At 38.8% G+C, this 17,170-nt stretch overlaps 1 protein-coding gene across 2 annotated transcripts in view; it reads left to right on the forward strand.

Moving 5' to 3' along the window:
- The window catches only part of LOC118878050 (homeobox protein prospero), a 54,833-nt gene that overhangs the window by 17,306 nt on the left and 20,357 nt on the right, over positions 1-17,170 (forward strand). The window lies entirely within an intron of this gene.

The raw sequence follows: 17,170 nt of genomic DNA on the forward strand, positions 1-17,170 counted from the left end.
CCACAAAACGAGACTTTTCCGGGGGCCATTGCATTGCATCCTACGAGTAAACGAGTCGAGACTTCATATTGTGTTTCTCACGCACTTTAACACCATTTAGTTGATAACAATCGCAGAAACGCTTCGCCCCTCTCTTTCTGTACCGCCTATCGCCATCTCCCTCCGCGTGCAACGCCACTTGCCACTTGCCACCGCCTTAACTCAACTGCACGCCGAAGATGCCGTTTGGCTTTCCCAAAAAAAAAATAATAAAATAAAAAAAATGAGAAAAAGGCCCCAGACATAAAAAATTCAAGCCGCGATAAGCAAAGTCCACAAGCAAACGGACCTGAACCTGAACCTGTGCACCCAACTGGTTGCCAGCCAAAAAACGGAAAAAGATGAATAAAAAGACGCCAGGGAAAAAAGAAACACCCGTACCGAAAAAATAGCAGGAAAAAGTACACATCGAAGGAGAAAGTAAACGTTAACGAAGCTGCCGCAAAACGTTGAAATGTTGCAAAGAAAGCAGCCGATGCCGGCAAAAAGGCTGAAAAGAAATATTTCTCATCTCTTTCCTCTCTTTTTGGGCAAGTGGCAAGTGTCTGAGGTTTTTGGTGAATGATGAGCTTTCGATGAACTTGGCAATTATGAGAGCAAAACGCATGAGGCCAGTTGTAAGGAAATCAAGGGATCTTCTTATAGTCAAAATTGAAAAGGGACGACTATAAAAAAAATTTAAGAAATGCATTTCTTTACAACTACAAATCAGCAAATGCACTGTCAAATTAAAGACAATTTTAAAAAGAACTTCAAATCAGAAGAATTATTCAATACCGACACATAAAAAATAGAAGAGATCAAATTTTTAAAAACATATCCAACGTTCCTATACTAATCTTTACTTCCCAATCGAAGATCAGATAAAAACGAACCCTTATTAAGCTAATTCCACTAACAATTTCCGCCCTGTAATAAAACGGAATTAAAGTGTGCACGAATTTTGCAAAGCAATTTTCCCATCCCCAACGATAAACTTCCGTTCGGTATGTAAATTTTTTAAATTTTCCTTTAACAGATCCAGATCTACCCCTCTTTCGTGGGTTAAACTTCCATACAACTGTTACTGAAATTCCTCGCAAATGTGCTATGAAATCAATAAAGTATTCGAAGCATTTGTGGCAGCAGCTGGTGATGCTGCTGCTGATTTTGCTGATGCTGCAGCATTCGCCGTTTCGACCACTTTGTAGCTGCCACTTGTTGCACCTTTCTCCTTTGCTCTGGCCCCGCAATTCGATACGAGCCGGGCGATGATAAATTTCTGCAACCATAACGGCCACAGCCGAGTATGTGCCGCTATATATGCGATAGAGTGCACTGGAAAAAATGTTTATTTTTTTTGAATTTTTATATGTATTTTGATAAGACAGGGATGGTGTCGATTTGAGGCTTCTACATTGAACTTAAACTGTATTCATCCACTTGAAATGTATGAATATAAAGGATTATTCAAATGAATAATAATGAATCAGAATGAATACGTTTAGAAAGAAACTCTGAAGAATATTAATTGAATTGGTGCACTATTTATTTGGAATATTTATTTATTTTTTTGCCAATTAAATCCCAATTTTCGTCATTTGCAAGATATTTTTCTCAGTGCAGCTTCCCCCACTGCACCTCCTGCAACCTGCAACTTATGCGCATAATTTTGACTTGATTTCATTTTTCTCGCATGCGAGTTTTATGTTATTTCTCCTATTCGTTTCGTTCAATTTGAAATTGAAATTCAAATGTGAATGCACCTGAATCGAAGGAGGAATGGGGGATCAACGATCGATGGCCCAAGCTAGCCGCTGACCAGCTGGATATTTATTACCTCACAGCGAATGCAAATTTTCTTCTGAACTCCCCCTCCTTGTTTTTTGTTGTAGCTTCTGGGGGAAAAGAAAAGCTACTGGCGTAAAATTATGAAAATTTCCTCCGAGTTTATCGACCTCGGCTAAGGTTGAGCCTCGAAAGAGCGACATAAGCGATTCCGAGAAACGTGGGGGAGTACATACATAGTAGTGGCAGCGGACCCCCATCAGAAACCAGTCCAAAAATCCATTGACAAGGTCACTTCCGTCACATGCCGCCAAACCGAGTCGTGGGTGGTTATTCACCTTTTTTGCCAGCCTTAATTGTTTGTCAAGGCGCTCTCGGCCGAGCTCTAAACTGGGTCAAAACACACCGATGGGCGCCTAATTGAGAGGTAATGTGGCGGGGAGAGGACTTTGCATTGACCCTAGTTGGGATGAAGAGCGGCAGAAACGTTTTCAAGTCTATGGCTTGGAGCTGGAACTGGAACATTTGGCTCGATTGCCTTGAGACCTCGCGAACGTTTGGCTAATTTTTTGAGGCAATTGACAGGTGCCTTGAATTATATTTTTTCTCCGATTTAATGGGCCTCTATGACAGCGCTCCAGTTAAGAGTAATAACGTGTGACCGTTCGGGGTCTCTTAACTGGATTACCGTACTAACTGGGCTAAATGAGGGGGATTACAATGGAGATCAACGGGATTATAGCTTCTAATAGAGAATAATATAGGAACCAGAAATGAAGTAATCAAGTTCACAGTTAAATAACAGTTTAAAATATAACTTTTTTTGTAAAGGGACAGTTTGGTTGAAACTAAATTGTGATACCACCTATCAAGACTGCGCATTAATATTTTATTTATTGATTTACTTTTTACATTATAATTATGTTAATGGTTAATGGTAATGGTAATGGTTAAATATAGTTAAATTAAATTAATATATGAGAAATCTAATCGTTATAATCTTTTATTTTCAGGTATGTAAATCAGCTCTATTGTGTTCTTTATAAAACCTACAGTCGGTAAGCTTAATAATAATCAAAATAGGACATGACCAATGCAGTTTTCTATTCCTTTCATCATTACTTCAAACTATCTTATAAATGAAGACTCAATCTTAAGCTTCTGAAAATAAAAAAAAACAAAAGAAACTCATTCCAAAGAGCCAAGCCCCTTGACCAAATGACAGTTTTTAATTAAAAGCAATTTGTAGACACAATTGTATCTACAAGCTACAAAGTTCATGACTTCATTTGTCCATTTTTTGACATTCACTTTTGTTTGCAGACATTGTTTTGTGTTACTTTTACTGTCGATTCTGTTGAGGTCGGGAAAAATTTTGGTAACGACGAAAAGCCTTTAATTACAGGCTTTTCGGAGAGAGAGAGTGAAAGGGAGAGACACACAATTAAAATTGGCAACTGCGGTTTATAGAAATCAAGAGTTTTTTGTGTTCCTCCTGATTGAAAGTCTTTGAGACGGATGTACCGAAGCATCGCATTGATCAATTTCGAGACGACGTCTTTATAAGTACACCTAAAATATGCAGGAAAGAAGCTCTGAAGAGAAATACCATAAAAAATAAAACTTTCTCAAGTGCCGGCAGTCGATCAATTGAAACGCTTCACCGAGCAAAACGATTCAATGAAATAATTACAGAGCCAACCGCAAGATAGAAACTCCCTCCCCGCACACCCCATTTCCCCCCGAACACTCTGCCACACTTTGCCACTCGATGTCGTACTAACAATTTGGAAAGTAAAAGTCAAACTGTCAACGTATTTTTTGTTTGCGAGGTCCAACCTTCCTTCCAAACAATTGAAAACTCTGCCACAGATGATGATTGATTTTTTTTGTGTAATCCGCGTACTTTTTTTGCTGCAGGCGGATGAGTTGGCTGAGTGTTTGGGCTGGTGTGTCACGTAATCAAAAATCACTCGCACGGATCAGTCGATCAATTACTTTGCCCAATCATGCAGTCATGTGCGAAGACTGACATCCGAGGAAGGGACTCTCGAGAGCTTTGGTAATAGATCTGTGAATGGGGAGGTTTCGTAATGCTTCAGATACTTTTTGAAATTCTTACAACTTGTCATTATCAATACTATAGAGATTACATACCTATAATTATGAGGGAGTAAGGTATAATTCTATGTTAGTAAGTTGAAATATAAAAGATAGCAAGTGATTTAAATTTACTTAATTGTCTAAAAAATTAAAATATTTTCTAATTTAAATATATACTAACTATAAAGCTAAAACCTACCGTAACAAAAATGTTATAAGCGCAAATTGTCATTTTCCCCCCCAAAATGTTTATGCAAAACTTTCCCAAATAAAAAACCGTTTAGCCATGAAATACTTTTTGCTCAATTTCTACAGCTAAGTAAATGTTTTTTATGAATATTTCGATTTTATCGTTTTTGAGCAAATCGAATGCGATTATCAAAAGCACTTAATTGGCAATTAATTTTTGGCCGAGCTTGTGCTCGAAATCGGCAACCTGAAGCGTGGGACTCCCTGCTGAGATCGGTGGGTGTGGGGTGTGTGTGGTGCGGAGAAGAGTTTTTGAGGTTCGGTCAGCCACTCGAGAGGGTTCACTTTCTTCTTTCTTTCTTTCATAGAGGCTGCTCGGCGTATGTGTGGTAATAAAAACTGATGAGTGGCACCCGCAATCTAGCTCGCCCCCTTTTCATCAACTTCATCCTCTGCACGATAATGAAGATCATCATCGCCTTGTGGCAAACACTTTCATTTGCCGTTGACAGAAGTCGTCAAGTGGTCAAGTGGGGACACCAATGTAAATGTTAGGGGGGAGTGGGCCGAAAACTTGTTGCTGCCTCGTTTGTTTGTTCATCAACGTCATCATCAGCGTCAGCGCCAGAGTCTCCCAGCATCCAAATAATACCTACGAGAAAGAAAAAACTTGACTCGCCGAGACACGAAGAAATTTCACTTTCAAAACTCACAATAATTCCGGGGGGTATCCATATATTTATGGCGCGGGTGCAGCCAGGAAACGCCAACTTGTAAGCGTAATTGTGTGGCAATTGTATTGGATTTGCATGCCTCGTTTTCTTGCATTGGCGATTCGAAAATTGATGCTGATCTCGGTCTCTCTGGCTCTTTTGGGTGATTTGTCGACAACATTTTTGCCGCCTAATTGGATTGTGGACGGATCTCTTTGTGGTTTTGTGGTAATCATAATACTTTATTTAAGTCTAATAATTGGCTGAGGCTTTTGTTTTCGCTCGATGATCAGATAAAAGTGAAGCTAGCTAGAGATTTTGTGCAGGGGAAATAAAATAGGATGCGGATTTCCTATGCACTTCAGCTTATTGTTTTCTCCTCGTTATACGATTTTATCCTAGATAAGCAGATTTTTATCACCAATCGGATTTGTTAAGTTAATTAAGGAAAGTCAGTGTAATTATGGGAATGCAAATAGGGAGCATGACTTCCTGAACTATAGAATATATTTTGATATAACTAATTGGGATGGGAATTATCTCAATCAATGCAAAATTTACATTGTATTTATTAAAATCAATTAAAACCATCCAAAAAAAGTACACCAGTACAAGACTAAACATTTTATAGTTTGTGCATACCTTACAGATTTATTTATATAATAAATAGTGTAGCATTTCGATTTTTGGTATTATTTTTAAGCCAATAAATTTTTATGTAATACTTTGAAAAGGATTTATTTAAAACTCATCTTAACGACGCCAAAAGATACTCAAAATTGTAGAAATAATGCAAAAATAGTTGCTTTCTCTGACTATGTTTTTTTCGATACACTATCTGTATTGTCTTATGTGGCTTTAAATACTTACCATAAAATCATGATCGATTTTAGGGGGTCGCCCAGAATTTCTATGATGCCATTAAAACATTAAATTTAAGCTCTTTTCCAAAATCCTCATGCATATTTTTTAGTCCCCCCCATTCACGGCCACCATCTGCTGGCACTTTCCTTTCAGAGCCCTTTTTCCTCGTTCGCCAGCAAGCCATAAACAATTTAAGGTTTTTAGCAGCTTTTGCTTTTACTCGAGTCGTGCGCGAAACCGTGAACCGTTTTATCGCCCTGAATGACTGAATGACTGACTGACTGAAAGACGGACAGACTCTCCGCTGGAAAATTACATAGTTTTTCCTCTAGTTTTTTGTTCGGTTTTCGTTTCGTTATTGTTGCCTTTCAAGTGAAACAAATAGAACATAACTTTTGCTTTCACCTTTTTCAAGGGGAGCCTCCGCAACAACGTCAGCAGCCACTCAACGACAATTCCGGGCAAAAATCTCAAAGTTTTTTACTTCTCTTTTTTATTGTTGTTGCTGGAGGAGGTGGATGCCAAAAGCGGACAGCGAAGTTTGTTTGTAATTGCGTTGGCCTACACGGGGAGAAAATTAATGAGCTTAAGCTTAAGACGATTGTTTAAAATCAATGGGTCATAAATATAAGAAAATTATTTTAGCTGCAATGAAACTTCAAAGATAGTATTTTTTTTAATATTACTTAGTGATTCAAAAATATTCTAAGACCTTAAACAGTATTTAACAAGGAACAAGTTTTTAGTATTTTTATTCCATTAGTACAATTTAAGATGACTCCTTTTATGATAAAGACAAAATATTATTTGGAAATTGTGCCATAAATTTGATTTTTTCCTTCATTTGTATTTAATTTTAATTTATTATTTTACGTAATCACATGTTATAATATTTATCTTACTCATGTCACTTGCTGTATACAGAATCCTATAAATTTTTGACAAAAACTGTAATATGTGGAAAGCAAGACAAACTTATTCAAGACATTAAAATTGAGTAAATCCTTTATTTAAAAACTCAAAACATTTAAGTCATCAAATAGCTACCTACCTTTATAATGTTTGTTCAACACACAAATAACTTAGTTTTAAACAATAGACTTAAGGTTCTAGATTATTTTAGTGTGATTTCAACTAGTTCGTTTTTTGACTTGTTCCCCTGGTTTCTCTCTGTGCACCACAACAATGGATGGAGGCGGAGTTGTTGTTGGCGATGTGGCTGAAGTTTCTGCTGAAGTTGCGTTGGCGTCTGGCGCTCAATTTGCATGCCAACAACAGCCAAGCGCGGAGATCGCCGGACGGGAGGGGGCCGAAACAATTTGTTATTTGCCTTTTGCGGCTCGCGTTCTCTGCCATTTCAATTTTCGCAGGGGACACAGGTGGGCAGGTGGGCAGGTGGGAGTGGGAAGATGGGTGCTGCTCTGGGCCCCAGAGCCGGCTAACTGAGCTAACCCAGTGACCAAATGAACCACATTCTGTCAGCCCTGCAACTTGGGAACTACCTAGATGTGTCTGCGGCTGCTTAGATATTCTGAGCGCGGCCTGCAGTTGAAATTCGCGCGCGCATCCAAATAGATTCGGAATGCTCGACGCATGGCAAATGGCAAATGTTGAGATACAAGAAAGTTTCTTTCGCTTCTCGGGACAGAGCAGACTTTCGAAAAGAGAAGATTTGCTAATTTTCGTTTGGGCAAGGGAATTTACGAGCAGTGCCAAGGCGCCTGACAGTTTGGAAAGTGCTGAAAAGGGCCAACTACTCGTAGAAACTAGAAACCCGGCAAAACATTTTCGCACAAAACGCACATATCAGTGTCGCTTTAATTAGGCAGAGACAAAGATAATGCCAGCGAAACTCACGAAACACAAATCACAGAGGGTCTCCCCAATCGATAAGGCAGACTGGGGGGTTAACCTTTGCCCAATCTTCGTGCACGCCATGTAAAGGTTAGAGGTCAAATGTAATGAGCCCGACCGCAGCACTCACATGTGAACTCTTTTCCCTAGCCTTCTGCCAGGGGCAAAATGTTAACTGTTATTTGCAACCGGTTATTAAGTCTCTGGGTTTGTTTATCTCCGCCTTAAGTGGATTTATTTTCGGAAGACCTAATAAATTTTAATAAACGTGATTATAAAACAAATTTGACAACCAATAAAATGCATAGTATTTGCATTGTTAATTTATGGCAACCCAAATTAACATCATTAAATTGTAATTTGAGCTTGCCAATTTTATTTTACCACTGACAGTTTTTAAATTAAATACCTTCCTCAAGCATAACTCATTTGTATACCCCTCCACTCAAATATCAAAGAGTTGCCCCACTTTAGCAACATCTTTTTTACTCATATGTCGTAACTCTACTGCCACTATTCCAAAGTAGGATAATTTCGGTTTAAACTTTGGGATATGGCATACATCATCATCATCTTCAACCATGTCAACCAATCATCCGAAAAAACACTAATCTTATGCAAAATGTGAAGGTTAAAGCCAGCAACGAGTGATGGCAATTTTTGGCTGATTTGCCGTTTTTACTAATTTTTAATTTACGTTTTTATATCAAGAGCTTTAATTTACATCATTTTTTATTTTTTCGCCGCCGTTGATCTTTATTTTCATGTTGTTTTCGAAAAGCAAACACGTTTCCAGATCGAAGCGAATGGAAACTAGTTTCAGTACAATCCGCTTTAGGCTTTTTGGGCTTAACCTCAGGCTATTTATTACAGCCAGTTTGAGGTTTTACGCACAAGTATATGCAGATCTTTTATTTCAAGCTGTCCATCGATATCAATCTGCCTTTAAATATTTATGAAATAGATTTTATGGTCCATTTTTTTACCACTCAACATTGGGAGACTTGTTTAATTGCTAAATCAAATGATTTGTGAGCAGTCAAATTAAAGTGGATTTTATTTTTGGCGATGAACGTATTTTTCAAGTTTGTAGGAGGTGAAAAGTTGAAATAATAGTCTGATTAATAAAACTGAAGTGAAGAAATGAGTTAGGCTTTGAGTATTTATTTAGTAAGTTAAATCGGTTCTCATTTAAAAACGGCAGATACAATAAGTCATCTCTTACTTAACTTCAAACTGTAGATATTAATAGGGTATTTCCTCATTATTTGCCAAAACCAAGGATCCACATGTTTGACTTTCTCCTCCATACATCTAAATTTAGCCCGTAACTGATTTCTTTACATTACTCACTGTCATTGCATCCGTCTTTCTATGACGAGCTGTCAAAATACAAATACCCTAAAAAAAATGCCATTATAAATTTATATAATTTAACACAGCTGCCAACAAAATCTCATTAAATGCACTAAAATGTTTCGATGTATTTTAGCTTTTTTCTCGTTTCTGTTGTCGGCTAAAGTCATAAATTTGTCACTCATTAAATTGCTGTTTAATGTTATTTAGCACGCGGCCGCTCACGTAATCGCAAATGACAAAAAAGCGTTACAACAAAAGCGTTAACTAAAACTATCTTAAGTTGCAGTTTAACGAACTGTGACGGGACAAGTATGAAGAAAAAAAGCTGTTAAAAATCTCCTCGACTTGGCTTCAACATATATATTTTATGGACATTGAAGAGCGTTTCAAATTTGTGCAGCAGAGCGACCTGAACTTTAATTAAGATTTTCGCTTTTCCCTTGCGCCGTAATTAAAAACTGTTCACTCTCCAGTTCATACATAATTTCTGATGATTTCTTAATTAAATTATGTAAGCTGCGGGGAAAGCCAAGGGAAATGTCAATTGAGCTGGGGCAGATTACCCCGTGACCCAAATTGAAAAATTAATTAAAGTGAACGCCCCGGCCTGGTCATACCTCCTTTATTTTCTTCCATCCTTTCCTGGCCAGTGGTCCACACCCACCCACATTTCACTAACTAACCGACTAACAATTGGTCAGGTTTTCCCCCCACCCCAATCTGCTTTTGGGCCTGGTCGATCGACTTGGGTTTTGGGTTGGTCCCTGACCGCAAACGCGATCCGCAATCCGCGATCCCTGCCAGAACACTGAGCCGCCCCGGCAGTTATAATAATATTAAGCATACGCCACCTACAACAGCAACAAAGCGGAGAAAAATTGCAGCTCCAATCTGCTTGGGCCCTGGGTCAACTCCCCTTTGCTGTAGCTGTGCCAAAAGATACGAGAAACCAAAAAAAAAAACACAAAGCCCAAATAAAAATAAATAATAACAATATTTTTCAAACAACAAAAGAAATCAACAGGAGGAAAGAAGCGCCCAGAGCAGATAGCCAAGCTAACCGAAAAACCAAACCCATTTTAACCGTTAAGCACATTTGACTAAATCTGCTACACATGGGCGGCATCCGCATTGCGGGGGATCCACATCCCCCCACAGTGGCGGCACTACAAGGGGGTGGCAGGGGGCCATCCCAAGAGTAAGCGATCGCTGCAGGAAATGTGCAGAGGAACATCGGAATGAACTGGAATCGCTTGTATCCCCTCCATCTCGGCTTTTTTCGGCGATAGCAGATCGCGGTACTAACAACAATAGATAACGAGAATGAGGCGGGCTTTTGGGATTAAAGGCAGCCGCTGATTAAATACCCTAGTAATGGGAATTTATAGGACATTGCTGAAGATTGTCCAATACTGATCATGATCATGAGACTGAAACAAACATTTTATTTTTAAGCTTAAAAATTAAATATGCAATGCTAGTGAAGGATTATTATAACAAAATGATCTTACTTGGCCATGACTTTTTATAACAAGTTTATGAAAATGATACACAAAATAATATGAGTATTTATGGCAATCATACCTTATTTTGCTTAAATGATATGATCGTTTCTCCAAAGCTTTAAAATAGAGGAAAGAATACATACTGGTTTAATGTAAAGCAAGCAGAAACTTTCAAATTAACAGGGTATTTTAATATTTTTTGTGTAAATAATCCTTACTATATAATAAATACTTACTATATAAAATACTAAGATAACGAATTTATATATAAACTTAAACTTGTTTAATTTCCAAGACTTTTCCTTTGATTGACTTATTTGAAACAGAGATGATGCATATTTGTCAACCAGCTTTCGAGCTATCTGCGATGCCAGATTCGTTGTCATCTCCTTTTCTGAGTTAGGGTATGCCAAAAGGTAGCCACTTGTTGCAGCAGGAAGCTGAAAGAGCCAGCCCACATGCACCGCACTATCGCACACACACTCATACCCAGGCCATACTGGCGGATCGAGTGAAAACAGTTAAGACAACAGCAACAACAGCAACAACTGCAAAACTGCGAACTGCCAACTGGCAACAGGAAGACCTTAAACTTGGCCTCAAACGTCAGCGGCAGCAGCGGCAACGTCGTGAAGCCAGTACACAATAACAACAGCAACAACAGCAACAACAGCGACGAGAAAAGCAAAAAACAACTGCAACTGCTGCACAGTCAAACACACAATTCAATTTTATTTCATTTACTTTGTTGTTGGCTGCGGTTGCCATTCGCCAAAGAGCCTGGCTGTGGGGCTTTTGGCCCAGCCTCAGCCTCGGCAGCCTGCTGGTGGATTTGCTATTGCCATTTCTGTGTGTGGGCCGCAGTTGCCCCGCCCCTCCGCCTCCCCGCTCGTTTAGATGGCTGGAATCGTTCGGATCGCTCCACACCGCTCCACTCCATTCCAATCCGCTCCTCGAGCGCCAGCAGCTCATGAATGGGAAGTCGTCGCAGCTTCTAACTCATTTTCCTGCCTCCAGTTGTTGGGGCTCGTTTTTTGGTATCTTTTTTTGTTGTTGTTTTGTTTTTATTTTTTGTGAATTGGCGTAAAAATGTTGTGAGAACAAATGGTTGTTAACTTTTGCACATATTTTTGTTGGCTCTTTGTCGTTCCTTTTTTTTTGCTGGCTCTTTGCTGTTGTTGTTGGCGCGTTAAATTGCGTTTAACTGTTAAACTTTCCGCTGGCCGTGCTGCAAGTTCGTTGCCTAAGTCTTTCGTTTTGCGCGCGATTTTTATTGCCCATACGAAGTCAGTTTTATTTTATATTATTTTCATTTGCTCACTGGCCGCTTATGAAATCCTGCTGTTGTTGCTTTAATAATCATAAGTAAATATGTGACTACAGTTGAATGACTAACTGACTGAGTGCAATTGTGTGTGTCTGTGCGTTTGTCTGATCAACAAAGTTGGCGCAATATGCCGTTAGCTGTTTTTCCCTCTGTTTATTACTTGGTATCTCAGTGTTTATTGTTTTGGGTAGGGCGACAATTGGAGTTAACGAAGGTTAGCCAGAAATATTTGGGGGTACAGATGGATGAGATTGCCGAATGGGTTGATTGTCATTTACTGCTTGGCCAGCCATTATTAATTAAGTACTTGATGACTAGGATTGGGGACTATTAAAATATGCTTAATTAAAATAAAAGTATTTGATTGTTTATTAAGTTTAAGACGGTATATTTTCTGTTACATTATTGTGAAGGATATATACATCATAAAAAATATTTAAAGCCCATTTTTATACATTTTTCGGAGTGAACCTGATATAAGCAATCATAAAAGTAACAATACTTTCTGCTTCGTTTGACATATTGTCACCTCTATCATTATTCAAACTACGATTTCAATACACCATAGATAAAAGCGAAACCGAAACCATTCATAGTGTACCTAAATGATTGCCACCCCATAACCTTGAAAAAACCACGTTGAAACCCAACAGGTCAGCTTGCCCAAACAGCGATATTCAAATATTATGACATTTAGAATGAGGAAACCAAATTCCATTCATTTGGAAGACCAGACAACACCCAACGAATAAAAGAAGAAACAATCAGAATTGATTGTAGAATGTTTACTTTTGCGTGTTTTTGCGTGTTAAGAGATCATTAAATATTCGAATGGTGTAAGATGGACCAGAAGTGGGGGGAACGTCGCCGAGCTAAACAAATAAAACTAAGAAAAATCACACAAAAACTCACCTTTCATATGCAAAAGAAATCCATTTACTATTGCGGACAAAAACGAGTTGGGTTTAGTTGGCTGGGTTGGAACCAGATCTGTGAAGGTCAGCTCGTTTAGCACCTCTCCCCGAGTTTGGGGCCATCCTCTATAGACAAGATGGGGCCGTAAAAATAAAACGAAGCAAAGTGGAATTAAACGAAATCAAAGTGCTGCCTCCACTTGCCTAGGTTGACAATTTTAATGGCGTGCCAAGTGCTGTGCTCATAAATCATTGGGAGTAGTGGGAATTTTTACGGTTTTTTCGGGTAGTATCACTTGCAATTAGCCGCTGAGCTAGCGTTTAATTTATATTATTAGGGGGCATTTACAGTTATGTGCCGACTGATTTGTGACTGTCTCTTTCCTTTCCTCACCCAAGACTCATGGCCATTGTCAGCGTTCAGCATTCAGCATTCGGCATTCGGAATCCAACATCTGCATCAGCATCAGCGTCATCCTCTCCTCATCGTTCGTGGTGTTATTTCTCGGAGTAGGTTAATAGTGCCAAAACGTTGCAACAACAACTGCAACAAATGGCTGCCGCAATGACTGCAGCGTTCAACAAACGATGCCTCATTTATTTCTCTTTTTTCACCATTTTTTCCTGGCTTTGTTTTGTGTCTGTGGCACCGTCAGTTGCACCCTTTCATTCTGGACAGAGTCATGGAATAACATTATTATCCCGAATTTCCCACCGCACTCCCTATTCTCCCCAGCCCATCCCCCCGAAAACAAAAAAAAAAAGAAAATCCATTCCCAAAGTGCTAGGAATATTTATGCAGCATTATTATTTATTTTATTGACAGGCAGGCAGAATGAGTTTTCCCTTGACTTTCTATGCTCTCACCAGGTGATGTAGAACTCTGATTTGTTTGCCATAATATTTGGTAGTGTCTTGTAGAAAATAGCAACGAATTTTGGGTTGTCATTTCATACAAAACAAAACTTATTTATTGCTAAAAATATTAATATACGATCAGTATACATCCAAATTCTAAAAGTATATTTAAAAAAAATGCATTGCATTTGTGGTTTAAAGGATTCTCCATTCGTTTTCTATGATGAAAATCAAGTTTTAATTTAATTTAATAGAAAACAACCAAAAATGTAAGATAAATAGGGCACCTAACTACTTCTTTTCCAAGAGAAAAAATCTGTTTACATTTTCAAGTTAAATAATTATTAAAATATTAACTAATATTTTGATATATATTAAAAAAGTCTCAGGAATAGACGAAATTTGAGGATGAATAAATGAAGTTATTTATGTTAGTTCTTATTAAATAAATAAAGAGCAGGGTCTCCGGCATTCGATTCATTCGATTTTTCCCCGGCCAATGACAGTCACCCATCCCAGTCCCAGGCAAATTGACTTCGATCCCCGGCTGGATGGATGCTTTGACTGCTCCGACAGCCTCGAATGCTGCTCCTGCTGCTGCCAAGTGGCAATAATTTGCTTACTTGCCCAAAAGTCGGACCCCAAGGAAGAGAATCCCGAAAGAAAACCTTTTACTTTGCGCTAATAAATTGCCATTAAACGACTTTGGAAGGCATTGCCACAATTGTTGCACCATAATTTCCCATCAAATTTTTCACACTCGTTTCGCTGGTTGGTTTTTTTGGTTTTTGGCGCTGCGAGTGTTCGCGATAATCAAATATTTGACCTCTGCCGCAAATAAATTCCCAATGCAATCGCAGGCCAGGCCAAGGAATCGAATCCAGTTGGCCAGAGTTTTCGGAGTTCGGTTGAGTTGAGTTGAGAACGTGAAAGCGCATTGCCGGTTGGCCGGTATCCGTTGGATGCAGAATGCCGAATGCTGGCTGGCTGGAAAAACGTCGACGTTGCGTGTTAAACACAATTCAAAGTCTATAATTATTGTACAATTGCCAGCAGAACCAACAGAGCCCAGTCAGGCTTGGCTCTGGCCAGATCCGAACTCCTGCTGCCGACCAAGTCGGCGGCTGAGGCTGGGATTGGGATTTGGACTTGGATTTCGGATGGGGACTGCTGTTGGAGCTGCAGTTGGACCTGGGACACCAGCAGGCAGCATGGAACACGAAAATTGTAGCGTGTAAGTTGCAGTGAGCAGGGGAGCAGAAGAGCCGTAGAGCCGAGCATTCCAAACACACATTCTAATTCCACATTCGCCTCGACTTTGGGATTGACACACTGCTGGCAGCAACTGCCGGTGTGCCAGAGATGAGTTCGTGACACTACTCTAAATAGTGTGCCTAATTTGTTCTGAAAATTATATTTTAAAACGATATATTGAAAATTTAATGTAATGTTTAGACCTGATTTTACAACATTTCGTAAGCTGCAAGCAAGTACGCTTTCATAAACAGATTTGGAATTTTTAAAAAATATTTACTATTTATAATTTTTTTTTATAGGTAACGGCCAGCGTAAAAAATACATTTCATAATATTTTTACAGTTGTGTTAGTTTTATAAAAAGTTTATATGTAAAATCCGTAATATTATTTAAAGCAGTTGAAAAATTATATGATAAATTCTTAATGACATTTTGATAATGGAAAAATAGCTTCGTTATCTAGAAGAAAATTTTTTTTATCTGTCTTAAACTCCTAAAAAAATAATTTATTTATAAATTTTTTTGTTTTTTTATAACTGCATTTCCATATTATTTTTTGTAAATTTGGCAGTTTTATTCTTTAAAAAATTATGGAATCTGAAATTTAAGCTTCTTTATTAAAACTCCCAAAAGAAGTTTTTCTGTAAAGTTCTGTTGTATTACGTGTTATAGGATTATGGTACTTTTTATGCTAATATAGTAGTTCGATCATATTGTTCTAATGCTCTCCACACGTGACCACCACCATCGGCGGCAGATGTTTATCTGAGTGAATCTTTAGCTGAAGCGCCTGAGAATCGCGCTCCTCTGCTTTTGCCTTTGCTGTTGCCTTAACTTTAACTGTTAACTTTGCTCTGACTTTCGATCTCTTGACTCGCAATTAATGCTCCAGACCTTACTGTGTTTTGCAGCCACAGCTATTGTTGCTGCTGTGGTGGTATTACTTTTTAGTTGCAGTTTCGGGGAAGCGGAAGCGTTGCCCACGCCCACTTGTCAGTTGGAACCGAGAGTGGGCGGGGGTGGCATTGGGGGGTGTTCTTGGAGCCAGCCATCCCGCCCCCACGCACACACATGGTGGAGCAGGGGGTGGGGTAGATAGGAGGTTATCTTCGCCAGAGATGGCGGCAATAGTTGAAAGTCTAATTGTAAACTGTTGTTCGCAGTTTTCCTAACTGTTGCTTGTTAGGCGCTTGTTTATTAACAATTTAGCACGGAAAATTCACAGGCAGCACGGAGCACAGAACACAGGATCGGGTGGGAGGTGGAAAATTGGGCGGAGGTGTGGGCGGAGGAGGTGAGAGAGCTCTCCTTGTGGGCGTTACTTATCTCTCCGACCGGGACCACCGAAAAATTTATGCCCGTCGCCGGAGCGAACTCTTCACATACTCGTAAAGTTCGTCAGTTTATGCGATGACCGCCTGACCTTCCCCGCCCCCCTCCATCAACCCATCACTAGTATGGCTATAGCTATAGCTCTGGCTCCCCCCACCACCCACTGCTCACATGCACCTCGCCGATCATAACTGTCACAATGTTCGAGGCATGAAAATGGGGCGTGTTGGGTGGCTTGGATTGTTTCTGGGTGTTGGAAGTTCGACGGTGGAAGGGGGAGGATTAGATCACCGGGATGGCTAGGATGTGGGCCCCATGTGGGCGGAGGAGGCGGGGCCAACGGTGACGGTGTGGCAAACGGCTTTAGGGCATCGGCGAACGTAACGGAGGTTAACACATTATTATTTGGCTGTTAGGGAGGGCAGCCTTTTCTTGGAAAATAAGACAGCAAGTGTGAATTATTAAAGTAGTTCTCAAGAGCAATACATTAAAATAGCTATTTATTGCAGCCTTTTTAGAAAACTTTAAAAAATAATTACTCATCTGTCTTTACAAATATATGCATGAAAACTAATTCTATATGAATTATTGGGTAGTTTCCGAATGCTAAAATATGCAGAAGTTGCATTTTAGGCATTTGAAATACACAATTAATGTTCTCTGTAAGGTATTTATGTGTTTAACATAATTATACAAATTAAAAAAAAGTTCAACTATTTAATAACTTTTTCTAGTAATTTGGGATAAAATCTAAAATTGTATTTTCTATAATAAAATTAAAAATAAAAGTATTTCTTATAAGGAATATATTTATTTAAAAAAATTGAAACAGGGTACTGCTTACAATTTCGATGAAATTAAAGTAATGGTGTAAAAATAACATTTTTGATGTCTTGCTGAAATAATATAGTTGAGGATTATTTGCTTGATGAAGTATTATTTCGTCAGGCTTAAATTAAATTTATAAATATTTTTAAAAATTTATAAATAATTTATGTTTATTTCGTATATATAGCTTTAACTACGCACTTAAAGGAATGCCTATTCTTTAACCATTTCTCAAACCCAAGCAATTGTATTGACTTTTTT

Source organism: Drosophila suzukii, chromosome 3 (genome assembly GCF_043229965.1).
Source record: "Drosophila suzukii chromosome 3, CBGP_Dsuzu_IsoJpt1.0, whole genome shotgun sequence".
NCBI lineage: Eukaryota > Metazoa > Arthropoda > Insecta > Diptera > Drosophilidae > Drosophila > Drosophila suzukii.